Genomic DNA, 15,367 nt, shown 5'->3' on the forward strand with positions numbered 1-15,367 from the left:
ATTAAACCTTCACACATCCCTCTCAGGTATTGCCTGTGTTCTTAATAAGATCCTGACATTAAACTTGTGCATCTGCATATTTCTGGCCAGCACAGGAGCAGAAGCTTTATGACTGAACAACTCTGCCAGTCAGTAGATGCACACACACTGGACTCTGAAGGGGGAAAAAACAAACATAAAAATTACCACAGCAATTACAATTGGGGAAAAATAAAAATAAAAATAAATAAACAAACATCTCTTGTACAGCATCCAGTGGAGGAGCCACATGGCATGCCTCAAGTCGGATCTTCAGATCTCGCCTGGCTGAAGCTCTGGCCATCGCCTTTCTCTGCTTTCTTCCAACAAAGCCTCTTTGCTTGCCGGAGGAGGGGTGGCAGTGGTGAACCTCCGTGTGGGGGCTAGGTAGATGGTGCCTCCTCTGTATGCCAGGAGTGCTCTCCTTTCTCCTGCCCTGGGTCCCGACGTAGCAGTGGGCAGGATGGGTGCCAGCACTGAGCTCTCATATCACCACCTCGCCGTCTCACGGCGCCGATTTGGCTTTGTGCCGAGGGACGCTGCCAGGAATGTGCCACCATTTCCTCGGGCTGCCAGCAATAACGGCAAACCAGGGGAACGGGGGGGTTCACCAGCCTCTTAAGAGAACAGAGTTAGGCCACTGTTAGACACTTTTCTGATCGCGGACCACGTAGGAACCACTCTTTTCTCCGCTCTGCTCCAGTTGGAATGCACTCGGAATATTATGCCATGCTGCATGACTCTCCGTGGCGGGTGGGGCGGGATGTTTGCAGGCCAGGGCATTGCTAAGTGAACTCACACAGGGCACATCAATTATGATTCTGGGTGTATGTGACTGCCGGTGACCTTAGAAGTCGAGGGTGGAACGCGATCAAGTCCAAATTCTGGACTCACCCACCTTCCCTTTTCACTACCCATCCCAGATCCAAAAGACTCACTTATCCACAGTTTATAATTTACTGGTGTAGTTGCAACAAATTCGAAAATGCAGCAGCATAAAGTGGTGAGATTGTCTTTAAGAGTAGTTGATCCATTGGCTGTGGCAAATGCATTTTAAAACTTTTGCAAGTCAGTTCCCTCCCTATGGATTTGAGAGTAATGCCACTGTAATACATGTGCTGGTAAAGATGTAAGGACATTTAACCTGCTGCAGCAAGTTCAGTGCGACTCCCAGACCCGTCATTTGGCTATGCAGGAGTTGGGCTCTATAAAAAATGACTCCTTTTTCTTCCATTACTGTTACTTAGACATATGCTTTATGAAATGCATTGCTTAGAGGCAGAAAAACATCTTTGTAAGACATTATAACACTGTTTGGATACATTATGGCCATCAGCCATGACCCAAGGAACACAGAGATCTGTTTGGCACTCATCCTGGTCTTGTACTGGTCCCATCCTGGTCTCAGGGGGCATTCCCTCCATGGTCTCGGAGAGCGAGTTCTGTGTTGCGGGCTGAGGCACGGGGCCGACGCGCTTGGCCCGCCTCCTCGCGAGCAGCGTTTCATTTGGCAAATGGACACGACGATTTCCTGGCGTGTAAAAGCACCCGCACGTTTGGGTAGCTGGTCAATGGAGGCCTGGAGCACTGCGGCGTGTGGTCGGCTCCTCTACCTCCATGTCTTCAAGGGAGCGGCATACGTGCAAAGCGTGTGAACTAATTAAAAATGCGCACATGCCAAATCGGGACAAAGAACCAACCTTCCATATGTATACATCATTGCAAAAATAAGCAGGATTAGCACAATGTTCACATGGTCAAATACAGATTAAAAAGACCTGAAAAACGATTAAATTATTTGATCAAATGAGCTATTTTAACAGCAATGAGCTTTCTGAATTAGGGTACCGAGAATGAGAAAATTGGAAGTGTCTTTTGAAAGTGTTCTGAAGATCCCTGCACTGCTATTCGCCCCTTACCGTCCACGGACCTGCCAGAGGCTCCACATTCTCCTTCCTCATTTTTGCAACAGTTTCATTGTGGTTACTCAGTATTCCACAGCAATTACTGAGTGACACACCCCAAGATTAATTACTAAACAATATGCCTGGGCTTTAAGGGAGACATGGTCCATGAACAAAGTAGGCTTCACCTGACCATTATAGCATGGCTGACTACAGGCTGCAGGAGGCAGTTCACCCCGTCAGGCTGAGAGCTCGACAGTGCCCAGAGGAGAAAAATGAAGAGGCTCCCAGAGAAAACGTCAAGAGCACCAGCTGTGGGTCTGCTACAGGGTGAAGAGTGCGAGTTAGTGAGCAAAAAGGGAAATAGTCGTCCTCCCTCACAAACTCTGAGGAATTATTATTTTTTTTTTTTTTTTTTTTTTTTTTTTTACACAGTGTGATAAAGTTCCTGTCTATTCAAATTGTTCTGTTTTGAGGGAGCACTACTGGCAGGTGTTTTTATTTCATAAGCATTTTTTTTGATAGTTTTATTACTGTTCCCAAAAAACCCTTTCCAATTTCAACTCCACAAACAGGCGCTTGTTATTTTTTTGGATCATGACGCAGCGTCACTTTGATTACTACCTTGGAAATATATCTCATCTATAATGGAGGTCATAGGCTCTTGTTAATTGTTAAATGGCCATTGATACAGTGTAAGAGCAACACCTAAGATAGTGTGTGCTGAGGTATTGCAGTGCCCCCATTGAGTGACAGCTCACTTTCTCACTTGCATGCCAATATGCCACGGGGCTGGTTGATTTTACTGGATTACTGAGGATCAGTACTGACAGAGAGAAATAGCAAAACAGATAGTCAACACAGACAGTGGGGTTCGTTGGTTTGTATATACTGGAGAGTGGGGGGTTGCTGAAGTTACCTCAACAGTCCCTGTGGATAAGGGAGGAAATCACAGAGACTGGGTGTGATGACCAACACCCTGATCTGAACTCAAAATTTCAATAAAGCCACTGAAGCCATTTCATGCCCAACATTGTGTCCAAACAACTGAATTGCGATCTTTTTTGGTTACGATACACATGCATTTGTTCCAAGCCTGTACGTACTGCGGCACAGACTCCAGTGCGGACTGGCATTTGACAGTGACATTCCTTTTCATCATACATGTTTTGCGTGGATTCAGGAAATCCCAACTGTCTTCAGCTCTTAATGCGCAAAAACGAGCATCAACATGCAGCATCTGAAAGTCTATTCCAGGTTTGGTCTCAGTGATTCTGTATGTTTTAGAGATGCATAAGTGACATGTAAATGAATATCTGTGAGCCAAACAGATGAAAATTTTATGCTTTCCTCATTGCCCTACATGCTGGGAGCAAAGCAATCAATTAAGAGCTTTATGAACTCAAACAAAATTGACTGTAGGTATAATCCTATAAATAATACTATAATCAGTTAGCCCATGTTCAGCTTAGTACAACTGATGCGACCGTTTTGGGCAGTTCATGTCAGCATATAAAGCAAAAAAACAATAAAAATGCTTGCAGCAGGTCTGCCACTGACAGGGAAAATGACAGGAAACAAAGATATAAAAAATTTAATGACAGTTGCACTACTTAAACTAAATTCACAGTGACAGAACTCAACTGCGGAGGCTGGCGCCCACCCCTGTCTCTTTATCGTCCATCTCCAACAAATCAGGAACAGGCTGGTCTAAGCCCAAGTTCCCCCCCACCCCACCCTACCCCACCCCACGACACATACACCCACCCACACGAAACCCGGCAGATCCATTGCATGCGCCAGTGCGGATCACTGCACACAGGGGGGAGCTTCCGAGCAGTCCCCGCTGCCGACAAGCACTCTTGTGCCATTTGCCCGTCCACGTCTGTTTCCACTTCCTGATAAAAGAGGACCCCTCGTAAAGCTCGGGCATAAATGGTTTATAATGCCACCACGGCACCCTCTAATGGGAAGCCTGTTTGCAATCAGCAGTCGAATTACAGCCGCATTAGCCGCCGTGCATTTAACGCGGCGGCCCGGTCAGCCACCGCTGCGGGACGCGGAGCAGGCCGCCATGTCGCCGGTGGCGGCTCGGCATGCGACTTGTCTGCGGTGACGGATCGGAGCTGAAACGAAGGCAGGGCCCACCCGAGGCTGGTGGACCTCCGAGCTTCACCTAATCTCGGTAGGGAAGACAGCCAGCGGACCCTTCCTGCCTCCCATCGTGTGTGTCGCACGCCTGAGACCGCAGTGTACCACGGAGGCTCCCAAAAAGCAGTCTGGGGCCGAATGTAAAAATAAAAGAGCTGTGCATTCCCCTGCCAGAAACCGACACGCCAGCCAGACGCTCGGGAGCGCCTGACCTCCCAGATAAGGCCTATAAATGTTGATACCCAACACCGCAACCAGTGCGCTATAAAAGTAAAATCTCTCATTAGAGCCTAGGCCCTGAAATTACCCAAACTCGGCCCATATGGAAGACAGAAGACAACGTCAGCAGGGGGAGGTTTGTACCAAGTGGCTTTTCAGCATGTGGCAATAGAGGGCTGGGGTATTGCAAAAGTGCCAATTAGTTCTCACTGCCAGGGAGGGCCAGGAAGAAGGGTGGCTAGGAAAGATAGCATGCCACATGCGCACACACACACACACACACACACGCACGTTCATCTCTTTGTGCTCACGCCTGTGCACAGACGTGCATGCGCATACACATACGCGCACACACCTCTAATATCAACCTAAGGGTCTTCAACCGCATGCACCCAGGTGAAACATGTACACGCTCACCTAGACCAGTTACAAGAGCAAAACAATTAGCAGATGACCCCAAGCCAGAAGTCCGGATTTGAAGAAGGCACGTAAGGTGATACAGATCATTCTTATCCAAGAGTTCAACTCCTGTAATACATTATACTTCCCATATATAAAGTTACATCTTTATATGCATGCTAAAAATAAATTAGGAAAAATGGAAAGATAATGGGACTCATTAATAACGCATGAACAGACTCAAAAACAAGACAATTACTAAGGAAGGCTGGAAGCTATCAAGAAAGCAATACAACTTGGGAAATATAGAGAAAGAGAAAACAAATGAATTGCATCTGTGTGCATAACAATATCCCAGTTTATTACCTTGCAATCTACTTCAAATCTTCACTTCAGCCAATAACGTTTATAATTACAGTCTGAAAAAGTACAGATCAAGCGATTTATGGAATAAATAGGTTATTAATCTGAATTCAAATTTTCGCAGCAATATCTAGAAATACTTTAATACGTCGGTAAATATCGCCACTGTGTAACATATGGAAATAACATGCATCCTAACGTGGAATCTAACGTTGGCAGGCAAGGTTTCAAGTCTGGTGACAGAAGGCTCACACGAAACCAGCACATATGAACTCTCTTCTTAAAATAACTGAAGGGTCTGCTGCTTGGAGGGGGGGGGGGACGAACAATCGGAACGAATAATGCAATACCACAGCACGACAAAAGTCTCCTTGTTCGAGAAACGCAGAAGGCGGTGTTCTGCCTCGATATTAAGAAACAAATGCCGGATCGCCCCGTTCATATTACTGAGTATATAAATACTGTCGCCTTTGTATAAAACACCAATGTCAACGTCAAGATTAAAATCAGACAATTTAATTACCGCACCGCAATATACACGCTTCTGAAAAAGTCATTAGGGTACTCTGTGCTCCTGGAAAACAAAACAAAAAAAATAAATAAAACTCTTGTTCAGTAGTTACGGGCAGACTTTTTTAGAATATTAAAAACACATTTGTGTCATCCTCGGCGAATGTGCATTTAAAGTGTGTGCTCTAAAACAATGTGCGGCTGTTAGTAGTGCCATTACGCACGGCGGACATACACCCCCCCCCCACATCACACAGCGGCCCTCCGGGCGATGGTGCTGCGGAACACGCACACCATTAACCCCCGTGGACGGTTTTCTCCTGGCGTGTTCATTTTCTAGGTAGGAGCACGAATGAAATTGTATTCCAGTGCCTCCTACATGTTGATCAGGAAGAACCCTACAAATCTTGCTTATGTTAACTACGATATCTCTTATTTTTAGCCGCTGGACGGTTTCGAATGGAATAAATGTCACTTCTCTGGCGGATCGGACAGCAGAGCGTTTCTTTTTATGCAGTCTTACACCACAGCCCGACCGCCAGAAACGCTTCAACGACTAGTACGTTAGCCAGCCAGCTACCCCTGTCAGCGCCATACGCACCACAGTACTTCTGGCAAAAATGCATGCCGTCCGATATACGAACTGTATATACACACACAAATATTCGCAGACCTTAAATGCCAATTGTTTCCTAGCCATGCTGAAAAGTGTTCGACTGATTTAAATGCTTAACTTCAGATGTATTCGAAGCAACGGCAGGATGGATAAACGTCGGAGCCACTTGCCACTTGCACCTAGTATTACATTTCACTTCAGCATGCGATTAATCACTGACGATTTAGCCAGAATTTGGACGAATAAAGATACAGCATGCAAGTTTATCCACCCAGATAGCTAGCTATGGTCGCTATTAGAAGTTGTTAAATCCGCCTCAGAAGTCCAAGGTGGGCAGCACCGAGCTAGCAATCTAGTTTATAGTTGACAAAGCAGCCCTAAAAACTAGCCAGCTAGCGCTAGCTAACCTGCCCAGAATTTGCAAGCCGGATGACTTATCCTACCCATGTTTAGCCAAAGTCTCCCTCTTATCGCTTGCCTTGTAACAAGTTTCTTTGACGACGAAAAGACCAGGACTTTCGCACATACGTCTCATCAAATCGACGACTACCAACCTGGCTACAGATAAAAGACGCAGCCAAATGTGCGCTTTACTGTACGAATGAAATGCAGCGACGACGGAACGTTAAATAGTTCTTTCTGGCTGTTTGAACTCACCGTCTCTCCGTACCGCCGCCGTTCGCATGTCTCTCCGCACCCTGCGACTGCTCGTTCCCCAGGCACTTGCGACGTAAAAATCCACTTTTTCCACTTCGCCAAGGGCAGTTCTGATTCCGCAAATTAAAGTAAAGGCTTCTTCGACTGTGCCACGCGGCCGTATAATCCCGTTATTGGTGTTCGTACAGAGACTTGAGAGGGAAGGGACAAACGTATCGTCGCCTTCCTTCTAACGGCGAGTCCAGAGTTTCTCCTTCACAGACTTCTTGCAGCGGTCTCCTTCTCCACAGCGGGCGGTTGGAGGCTCCCCCGTTCGTCCCTTCAATCACGCGTCTCCCTCCACTCACTCGCTCGCTCACAGGTTGCTCACGGGGAATTTCGGAGATTTTCGTGCCTAGTCGTTAGTTTTCGGACCGATTCGTTCGCTCTGCAATTCAAAAAAAAAAAAAAAAAAAAAGCCAAATGTTCAAACCACTGTAAAGCGTCAAAACAGTGAAAAAGTACTCACTATGCATACGTTATCCTAAATTTCGTCTGTATACTTACTGTCCAGTAGAGACATTACTAGGATTAGATTTGGATAGACCGTTCGCTAATGCTAAATGGTACTTGGATTTCAAGAAGGCGTGAAGGCAGAATTATAGCCTAAGGAGCTAATTTATTTGTTCCGTTAATTACAGGCCATTACACACCATGAATGTAACCTGGATACCAGTTTTAAATGAATGGAAGACTCGCATATCCACATTGTGATCCTCATCACACATTCTTTTGTGTAACCTCAAATAATTAAATGAGTGCTCAGTAGGCTTTAGGCTGCCATTGAGACTAAGATTTTATCTCAATACAACCTTGCAAAAATATGTTATTGCCAAACATTGCTTTTTGTAGTGATACAAATGTATTTTTTTGTACTATTCACTGTAACGGTAAAGAAAATCCAATCATGATCAACGTACTGACAAAAGTATCGATTCTGCTATCCAAATATGAAAAGTCCTACCACATTTCAAAGTGTGGCGTACCTGTTCAACACGACTGATTCAAACTGTGACTCAGTTCAGTGTTACTCAGGTGTTTGCCTTCCCCTTCACATCTGACCCAACTCATCAGCTAATTGTGAAGCCCTTCGTGAGCTGAGTGTGGTACTGGAGGGAATACACAGTTGTGTGACCCTCATAGCTAAGACTGAGCACCACTGCCCTATGTTTTACGGAACACTTAAATGTCTAAACGAATTAGCACAGTGCGTTTGGTGGTCTGTTTCTTTTCGGTCAGTCATTGGAAAGAGACATCAGTGGAAATCAGCTGCTCTGTCTCCTATGTATCAAAACCAAAAGAGTCTTCAGCAAATCACAGTATGTAGAAATGATCATTTATCTTGCCATAATTCCCATAACTACAATCTGAATTAGTAAATATTTCAGAATTACACTCATGAGGTCTAAATTACAGTAAAATGTACTAAAATAGTTCAAAAGCTAATTTTGAGTACACCCAGTTCAAAGCAAGGGGAATATATATATATATATATATATATATATATATATATATATATATATATATATATATATATAATTTCATCTGATTTCTACTAGCAGATTTGTATTGCTCTTTATTGACTTTTTTCCTTCTCTGGGTAAAGGAATATTTTTTTATCCCAAATGTGCTCAGTCCATCAAAACAATTAGTCAGTTTTTTACATAGCCATGATTTTTTTGTTTTTGTTTTGTTTTTTAATAGTAATTTATTATATTGTTAAATAGTGTGCAAAACAAATTTGTACAGTTATGTGATGGCTTCGGGGTTGTTTGTTACAACAACAAAAAAACTTGTTCAGGGATTTGTATTAGAGTTCATTCTGAATAAATCGCTGAGGTGAAAGAACATCTCAAGGACCAGGTGAGATTGGAGAGGCAAGCCGACAGGAAGAAAAACAAATGTCCTTCAGGTCTCTGGAGTCACAGCAAACCAAATGACACTTTCCAGGTGGAGAGAGTTTGTGGAACGTGCTGAGAGGGGAATAACAGCAAAGGGAGGGGTGTTCTGGAGGGGGATGAAGGCAGGGAAAGCCTTGGATAAATTGGCACCTCTAAAGGGAGGTCTTGGTTACTAAAAAATCAAAGCTAGAATATTCCAGCAGAATGGGGCGGAAATGAGCATGGCAGAGTTGGAATGAGCACCTGTCTGGTTTTATGGAAAAAAAAGAAAAAAAAAAAGGTATGAATAGCCAGCGAAGAGTTTGGAGCGAGACAAATCTCAGCCTGAAGGAACTGTGTGGCTGTGTAGCCTCTAATTAGGGTCCTTAGTAGTTGTTTTTGTAGGATCTGTTTTAAAGTGATTTCAGTGCTTCTTCTGTACAGACTGCATTTGCAGGAGTCATTACTCGTAAGAAAGCCTTGAGGGAATCTGCATTTTCACTTCTCTTGGAGGGGAGTGTTGGCAAATGGATATTAACTGGTTAATATTTAATTCAGTGTATGTGAAGCCATGTTTCTGATGGGTGGAGACCGCACTAATGGGGCCAGATTGGGTATCATAGTGGATATGTGGAAACAACCCCTGGGATAGCTCAGTGGCTCTTGGCTGGGCTCCTCCTGGAAAGGAGAAGCTACTTGGAGACATGCTGTCCAGCTATTGACCAGCTACTGGGAAAAATGGGGGCACAGGTTGATGGCTTACTGAAAGAATAATGTAAGAGGTTCATTAAACAGAGGCAGGATGGACTTGTAGAGTTGTAGAAATGAACATACTTAGGTGGTACACTTACAGATATTGCTTGAACACAAACTGTAAAAAGTGCTGATGTTATTTGCACCATTACAAATATAAGCAAGATTATTTCAGCGTGCTTGGGCAATGCAGTGTTGAACGTCTTGCTTCTGCTAACCTCGGCCAGTGCAAAAGGCAAAAATGTAATCTGCAGAGCGAGAGCTGTGAGCACCGCAGACATGCTTTCTCAGAGCAGCCAGAACGGTTTCCCCACTTTTCAGTGCAAACGAGCGGGATTGTTTTTATCGAGTCCAGTGCTCAATTAGATGGAGGAGGCTCTAACAGCCGTTGACAGCAGCTTTTAGCTGTTGTGGTATACTGTTGCCAGATGTCACACCAGGATCATTAGAGGGCCTCCATTACTGACAGAGACTGACGGTCTCTCCATAGCCACAATTAGAAAGACAAAATGTCACTTATCATGGCGATTCTTGCCTTGTTGTGGTACTGTCCAACAGCTTAGGAGTGATTGATATGCAAGGCTCGTCAGATGCCAGCAAAAGAATAATGAGGATGTTCGGTGTCTCTGAACTACATTGAGCATATCAAAAAGCATAGATTTTTTCTAGATTGTTTTGCAGTGAAATGATGCAAAGATGCATATCCTAAAATAGTATAGCCAGTAAGGATATACAAAAGCTTACAACTTCCTGCACGAGAGTCAAACTCCAAGTGAGAAGTTTGAGCCGCTCTTTCTTCTGTTGCTTTTCCAACTTTGAAGGTGAAATGCTGAACCTCAGCCAACGGCAGTGTGCCGAGTACCCAGTTGTCTCTTGGACAGCATTACAAAGCTGATCCTTCAGAATGAGCTTCTTTCAAATAGGCTAACCTCCCCACACTCCCTTGCCTGGTGTTCTAATTAATCAGGAAATCAAGATTACCTCGGCGCGGACGTTATCTTCAGCCCTGAACCACACCGAATGGATGTACAACACTTACTGTTGCCAGAGTGATATTATCAGACAGATTAACTGCGTGAATATGGTGACAGGGTTGTGGTATTTCCCACAACATTCGGATTCCGTTCAAGCGGCGCCGAAACTTCTTTATGGATAAACAACCCGAGCATCCCACGGCACGCGCACGTTAACTGCGCTGCGTGCTCCCATGACACACATCTGGCCTAGCGATTCCTCCCAGCATCGTGGGCACGTAATTAGTACCCCTGGATAATCTGCACCCCTCCCTTCCTATCCTCCGGCCACAGACCATTACAGTAATATGGCAGGCTCTATTACCCCCAGCACGTTCCCAGGCAGGCCCCCGAGACGTGGCACTGGCCTCGACACTCCGCTATGTCTTTAATTTCACGCTTTGTTAATGTCCTCTGTCTCCTCTTGTCCTGCTGGATGCTCTCTGCATCACATCCATCCCTCCACGGCCTCTGGCTGTTGGGGAGAAGTTTCCTCTCTCTCTCTCTCTCTCTCTCTCTCTCTCTCTCTCTCAAACATACACAGCATATGCTGTGGCAAAACGCTACTGCCGTGTCAGACTCCAAATATCAGGATCATTACTTCTCCACTATAAAACTGTGGGCTAAGATGTGGGTTCATCGGTATCTGATGCGATTGGCAGACTAAGGAGCAGAGGATTTACTATGTTGCAGCATGCCCTCTGAGCTAACATATATTATTGTGTGTATATATATATATATATATATATATAATTGTATCATTTGTGTAATTTATATCTTTATACCATTTTATACGAATATATAGTTTCTTGCAAAGCCAATAGTTATAGCTTGTAGACTAACGTAACTGAACATATCAAAGCACTTGGCTCATTGTTAGATCAAACCAGCAGCTGCTGTGCATTATTCCAGAACTCTGTCATACCAGAGAAATCAGCAGCTTTAAACCAACACCTAGAGTCATACTCTGGACATCTGTGAAACTCCTCTACTGGTGACTATTTTAACACTATAGGTGTTAATTCCACACTTACGAGTTTTTCATGCACTCATTTGCTGCTGGAAGGACCAACAACCTCTGATTTAAAGAAAAAATGTAGAAATTATTATGTTTTTGTCCTTTTCAGAGGCAAATGACTTTTTTTCAGTCTCTTTCTTTCTGCTTTGGCCCGTACTGTTCAGAGACCTTTGTAACATTCGAAGCTTTCATACTGAGTACGTTACGAGGAAAGTCCGAGCAAACGTGGGAGGGACTGGTGCGGAATGGAGGCCCTTCTGTCAAGAGAAGAAAAGGAGTCTCGGTGGTGCGCCGAGGCTCTTGTTTCCCAGACGAGGAGCGGGTAACCAAATCTCTTTGTGGTGGGTGAAGTCAGGGGGTGTGCAATGTGGTGGCATTGATCTGCAATGGAGGCCCGAGAGAAGATGGCAGCCTATGGCTACCCCCACCCCCCACCTCCCATCGCTGTGGGGACCAACACAGAGACAGTCTACGGAGGATCCGATTCCAAAATCAAACAACTGATGTGTTGATGGAGCAGTTGGCATTCAGGTTGACTTCTAACAGTGCAGCTGCCAGCGATACTGTCCGTAATCATTGTTGCCATGACTAGAACCAGTAATTATGTCAGTGACAATGCCAAACCCTGTGGTTCTGCAAATAAATGGATGAAAATCACAAAATCACTATTAACCTATTCCAAAAAACACAAGGATTTTGGCCTCTGCCATGCATCTGCTTTGAGGGGCATGAACTGTACCTGATGGAAGCCTTTAGAGACTGTCAGCGAGTTCTGAGAAAGTCAAATGCACACATAGTTGGAGGAGTCCTGGGAACAGGAGCTAATGCTCCTAAAGAATGTTTAAATGGATATACATGCAACTCCTGATTGGGTTGCTTAATGGTTTTGGTGTACATACACGATGAGGAGGTTGGAACCACGAAATACCAGAAATGGAAAATACTCTTTCAGCTCTGAAGCGTTCAGCATTTAAAGTGTTGTTCAGGGTTTAATAAATTAGCTGAAGATCATGATAACATGTGATCACAGCATTGGGCGTTCCATCAAAGTGTCATACATCAACCACCAAAATAAATATTTAATGGTGTGACAAATGTGAAGCCTTCAAGCCAGCTGGCTTTTTTCAATACGTTTATGAAAAGTCTAATAGACCTTGAAATTAACCCAAGTCTACTAATTAATTAACATCCATACTTTTACTCATACACTTATATCTTTTGTTTTTTTGTATCCACTTGACTTGATCAGCGAATTTTCAGCAGTTAGAATCTTCTGAAATTTGTCATTGTGACAACTGAGTCTTAGAGTTTTGTTCTTGCGTTTGAAACCTTTTAAAGCATTTATTCATGACAAACATTGTGACATGCCAACAGAGGATGGTGCTCAGCTATTGTTTGAGATCCCAGCATGCCTCTTGTTGCTTAGGAACCAGCAATAATGACCTGGTTCCCCTGCTGCCCTAAGGTTTTGAATTCCTTTCTCTCTCTCTCCCACTTTTGTAAATAGTGCCACATTCTTCAACTTAGTTTGGGATCCTTTAACACTTTCAACATTTACATACTAGCAAATAAGACCAGGTTCCTGGTTTTGCTACGCTATATATGACAGCATCGATGCACGGACAGGCACTCTGGGATCAGCCTGATCCTGTCAACTGCCTTTGCAAATCTTAACCAAGCAGCATATGTGTGTCAAACTTGGCATGCAATAGATTGTAACTGGATTCAAGCATCTGTGATTTACTGTATGTGGCAGATTGAAATATGATCATACAAAAATGAACTCCTCGTGTGCCACATAGAATGGTATTGAGATAAGGGCATGGGACCGTGGCAAGGTGACCCGTGTGTAATATATGGGGTATGGTAGCTAAGCCCCCACAGGAAGAGAATTGTCATCAGCGTCCCTTTAGCATGGGGTTACGAGCAACAAGTAATCTGCCCTCCTATTTTGGCATCGACGGCACAAAAACACGGATTGCTAGCACTCGGTATATCACAGTACAACATGTCATTTTCACAAGCGATCGTATGCATGTAACGGATATGCATGTGGGGGGAAAAATTACAGGTATGGCACAAAACACATATTGCTAGGGCTTAATATATTGCCATGTCATGCATAGGATATGCATTAAAAAAACAACAGCAGCATAAATCCTTCCAAGATAATGAGTATGAGCCATTAATGTTTAGAGGTGCAAAGGATGCCTCAAAAAACTCCAGCATGTCACATGCAAATTTTTAAAAATTGTCTGTAGTTAATAAAAAGATGTAAACTTATACAGTTGTTCTTGAAGGGGTCACGATACATAAATATTTGAATTTATTTGAATATTTGAATGCATTACTGTTATTGTTGTTGTATTTAATCATATGAATTGCACGTCCTGGGAATCATTTTTTATCGGCATGCCTGGGATTGGGAAAGTTAAAAAGAGAGGCACTTACATAACTACAGTGACTGTGGTTACAACTAAAGTGACCGTGGTTTCGCAAACACTGTCATCATTGAATCAAAAGATGTCTTTACATAATTCAACCACGAGTCGAAGGTGCACAGGGTAAAGCGTGCCAGTCCTTTTCTCCAAGCTTCAGGAGGCCTCACTGTAGTCTCTAAGACTCCTTCTCCACGCTTTTGGGCCATGCAACCTGAGCTCTAAGGGCTCATCCCACTCCCAGCCTGTAGCTCTGGACCTCGCCAGGTAAAATACCTAAATAAAGACAGCCTTGTCGTCTGTGCTCCCTAAACATGCTATGAGCGAGAGCTCTTGGGCTTACCTCTCCGTCTCCTTTCAGCCAGGAGCTCTTACCTGACACTGCCTTCCATATTCCCCTGTTTTCTTGGAACCGTAGAAAGGGGCGGGGTGGGGGGTGGATTGCTGCCAGCAACCCTCATGCATGACTCGTGTGATACGATGTGAGGTTTGCTTTCCAGACCAGGAAAATTATGAACACAAAACTGCAGGAAGAAAGAAAATTCATACTCCTTTCAAAACTGGGTTGGGTTTGATAAAGATAACGCTCATCCAAACCCTCTGTGCATCATACTGCAGCATACCAGAGCAAAGAAGAAGATATTCAAGCTCTGCAAATCCAAAAAAGGAACATTTTTCCATCCATTCATAAAATAGGTGCAGCACATTGGGACTCTGAAGGAACTAGGTTAGCCTGAGTCATGGAGCACCTTGAAGAAGTTTGATGCGAACCAATTAAAGTGAGACAGTTTTGTGCTGTCTGCCACAAAGTATGTCCCAAGTAAAACATGCGAGTGTCTGGGGTTTAAAGCTGATTTCTTTTACATGGAGAAAAAGAAAAAAACCATTCAGAATTCAAAGTACTGGAACTGATTTAATAGCAGATTTTTCTAATAGATTTTTTAAATAGAATTTTTCTACCCTTCAGTTACATTTACAAAGCTATCATCATCTTTTAGATGTTTCTGGAAGAAACATTATATGCACATTCACATTAACCTTTACTTACATTACATTTGGTAAAGTCAACCTGCCTGAACAGTGATCACAACTTGCAGAGGCTTCGAATATCATTTAGCAGCGAAATGTCTCTTTGTTCCCCATCAAAGTGTGGCACTACTGCATGTCAATAGCATGATTTTGTTGTGTCTTCCATTTCAACTCATACTACAGCCTTGCAAAAATGGGGAAAACAAGGTTTCTATATTCATTACCTTCTCTGCATCTGGAGATCCCATATGGTAGCTGGTCTCTAAAGGATGAGCTATGTTTATTTTAAATACATTTGGTGAAACCCTGGCTCCGTTGTGAAAATCAAACGTGTCACGGCAAAGCTGAGCAGGGCGATGA

The 15,367-nt window shown here is 43.8% G+C and overlaps 1 protein-coding gene across 1 annotated transcript in view; it reads right to left on the minus strand.

Moving 5' to 3' along the window:
- The window catches only part of ptprfb (protein tyrosine phosphatase receptor type Fb), a 116,229-nt gene extending 108,788 nt beyond the window's left edge, over positions 1-7,441 (minus strand). The window contains 2 exon segments of the mRNA XM_035527870.1: positions 6,838-7,264; positions 7,384-7,441. The gene's annotated coding sequence lies outside the window, so the exon portion shown is untranslated.
- Positions 7,442-15,367: the final 7,926 nt, after the last annotated feature.

This window comes from Electrophorus electricus, chromosome 7 (genome assembly GCF_013358815.1).
Source record: "Electrophorus electricus isolate fEleEle1 chromosome 7, fEleEle1.pri, whole genome shotgun sequence".
Taxonomy (NCBI): Eukaryota; Metazoa; Chordata; class Actinopteri; order Gymnotiformes; family Gymnotidae; genus Electrophorus; species Electrophorus electricus.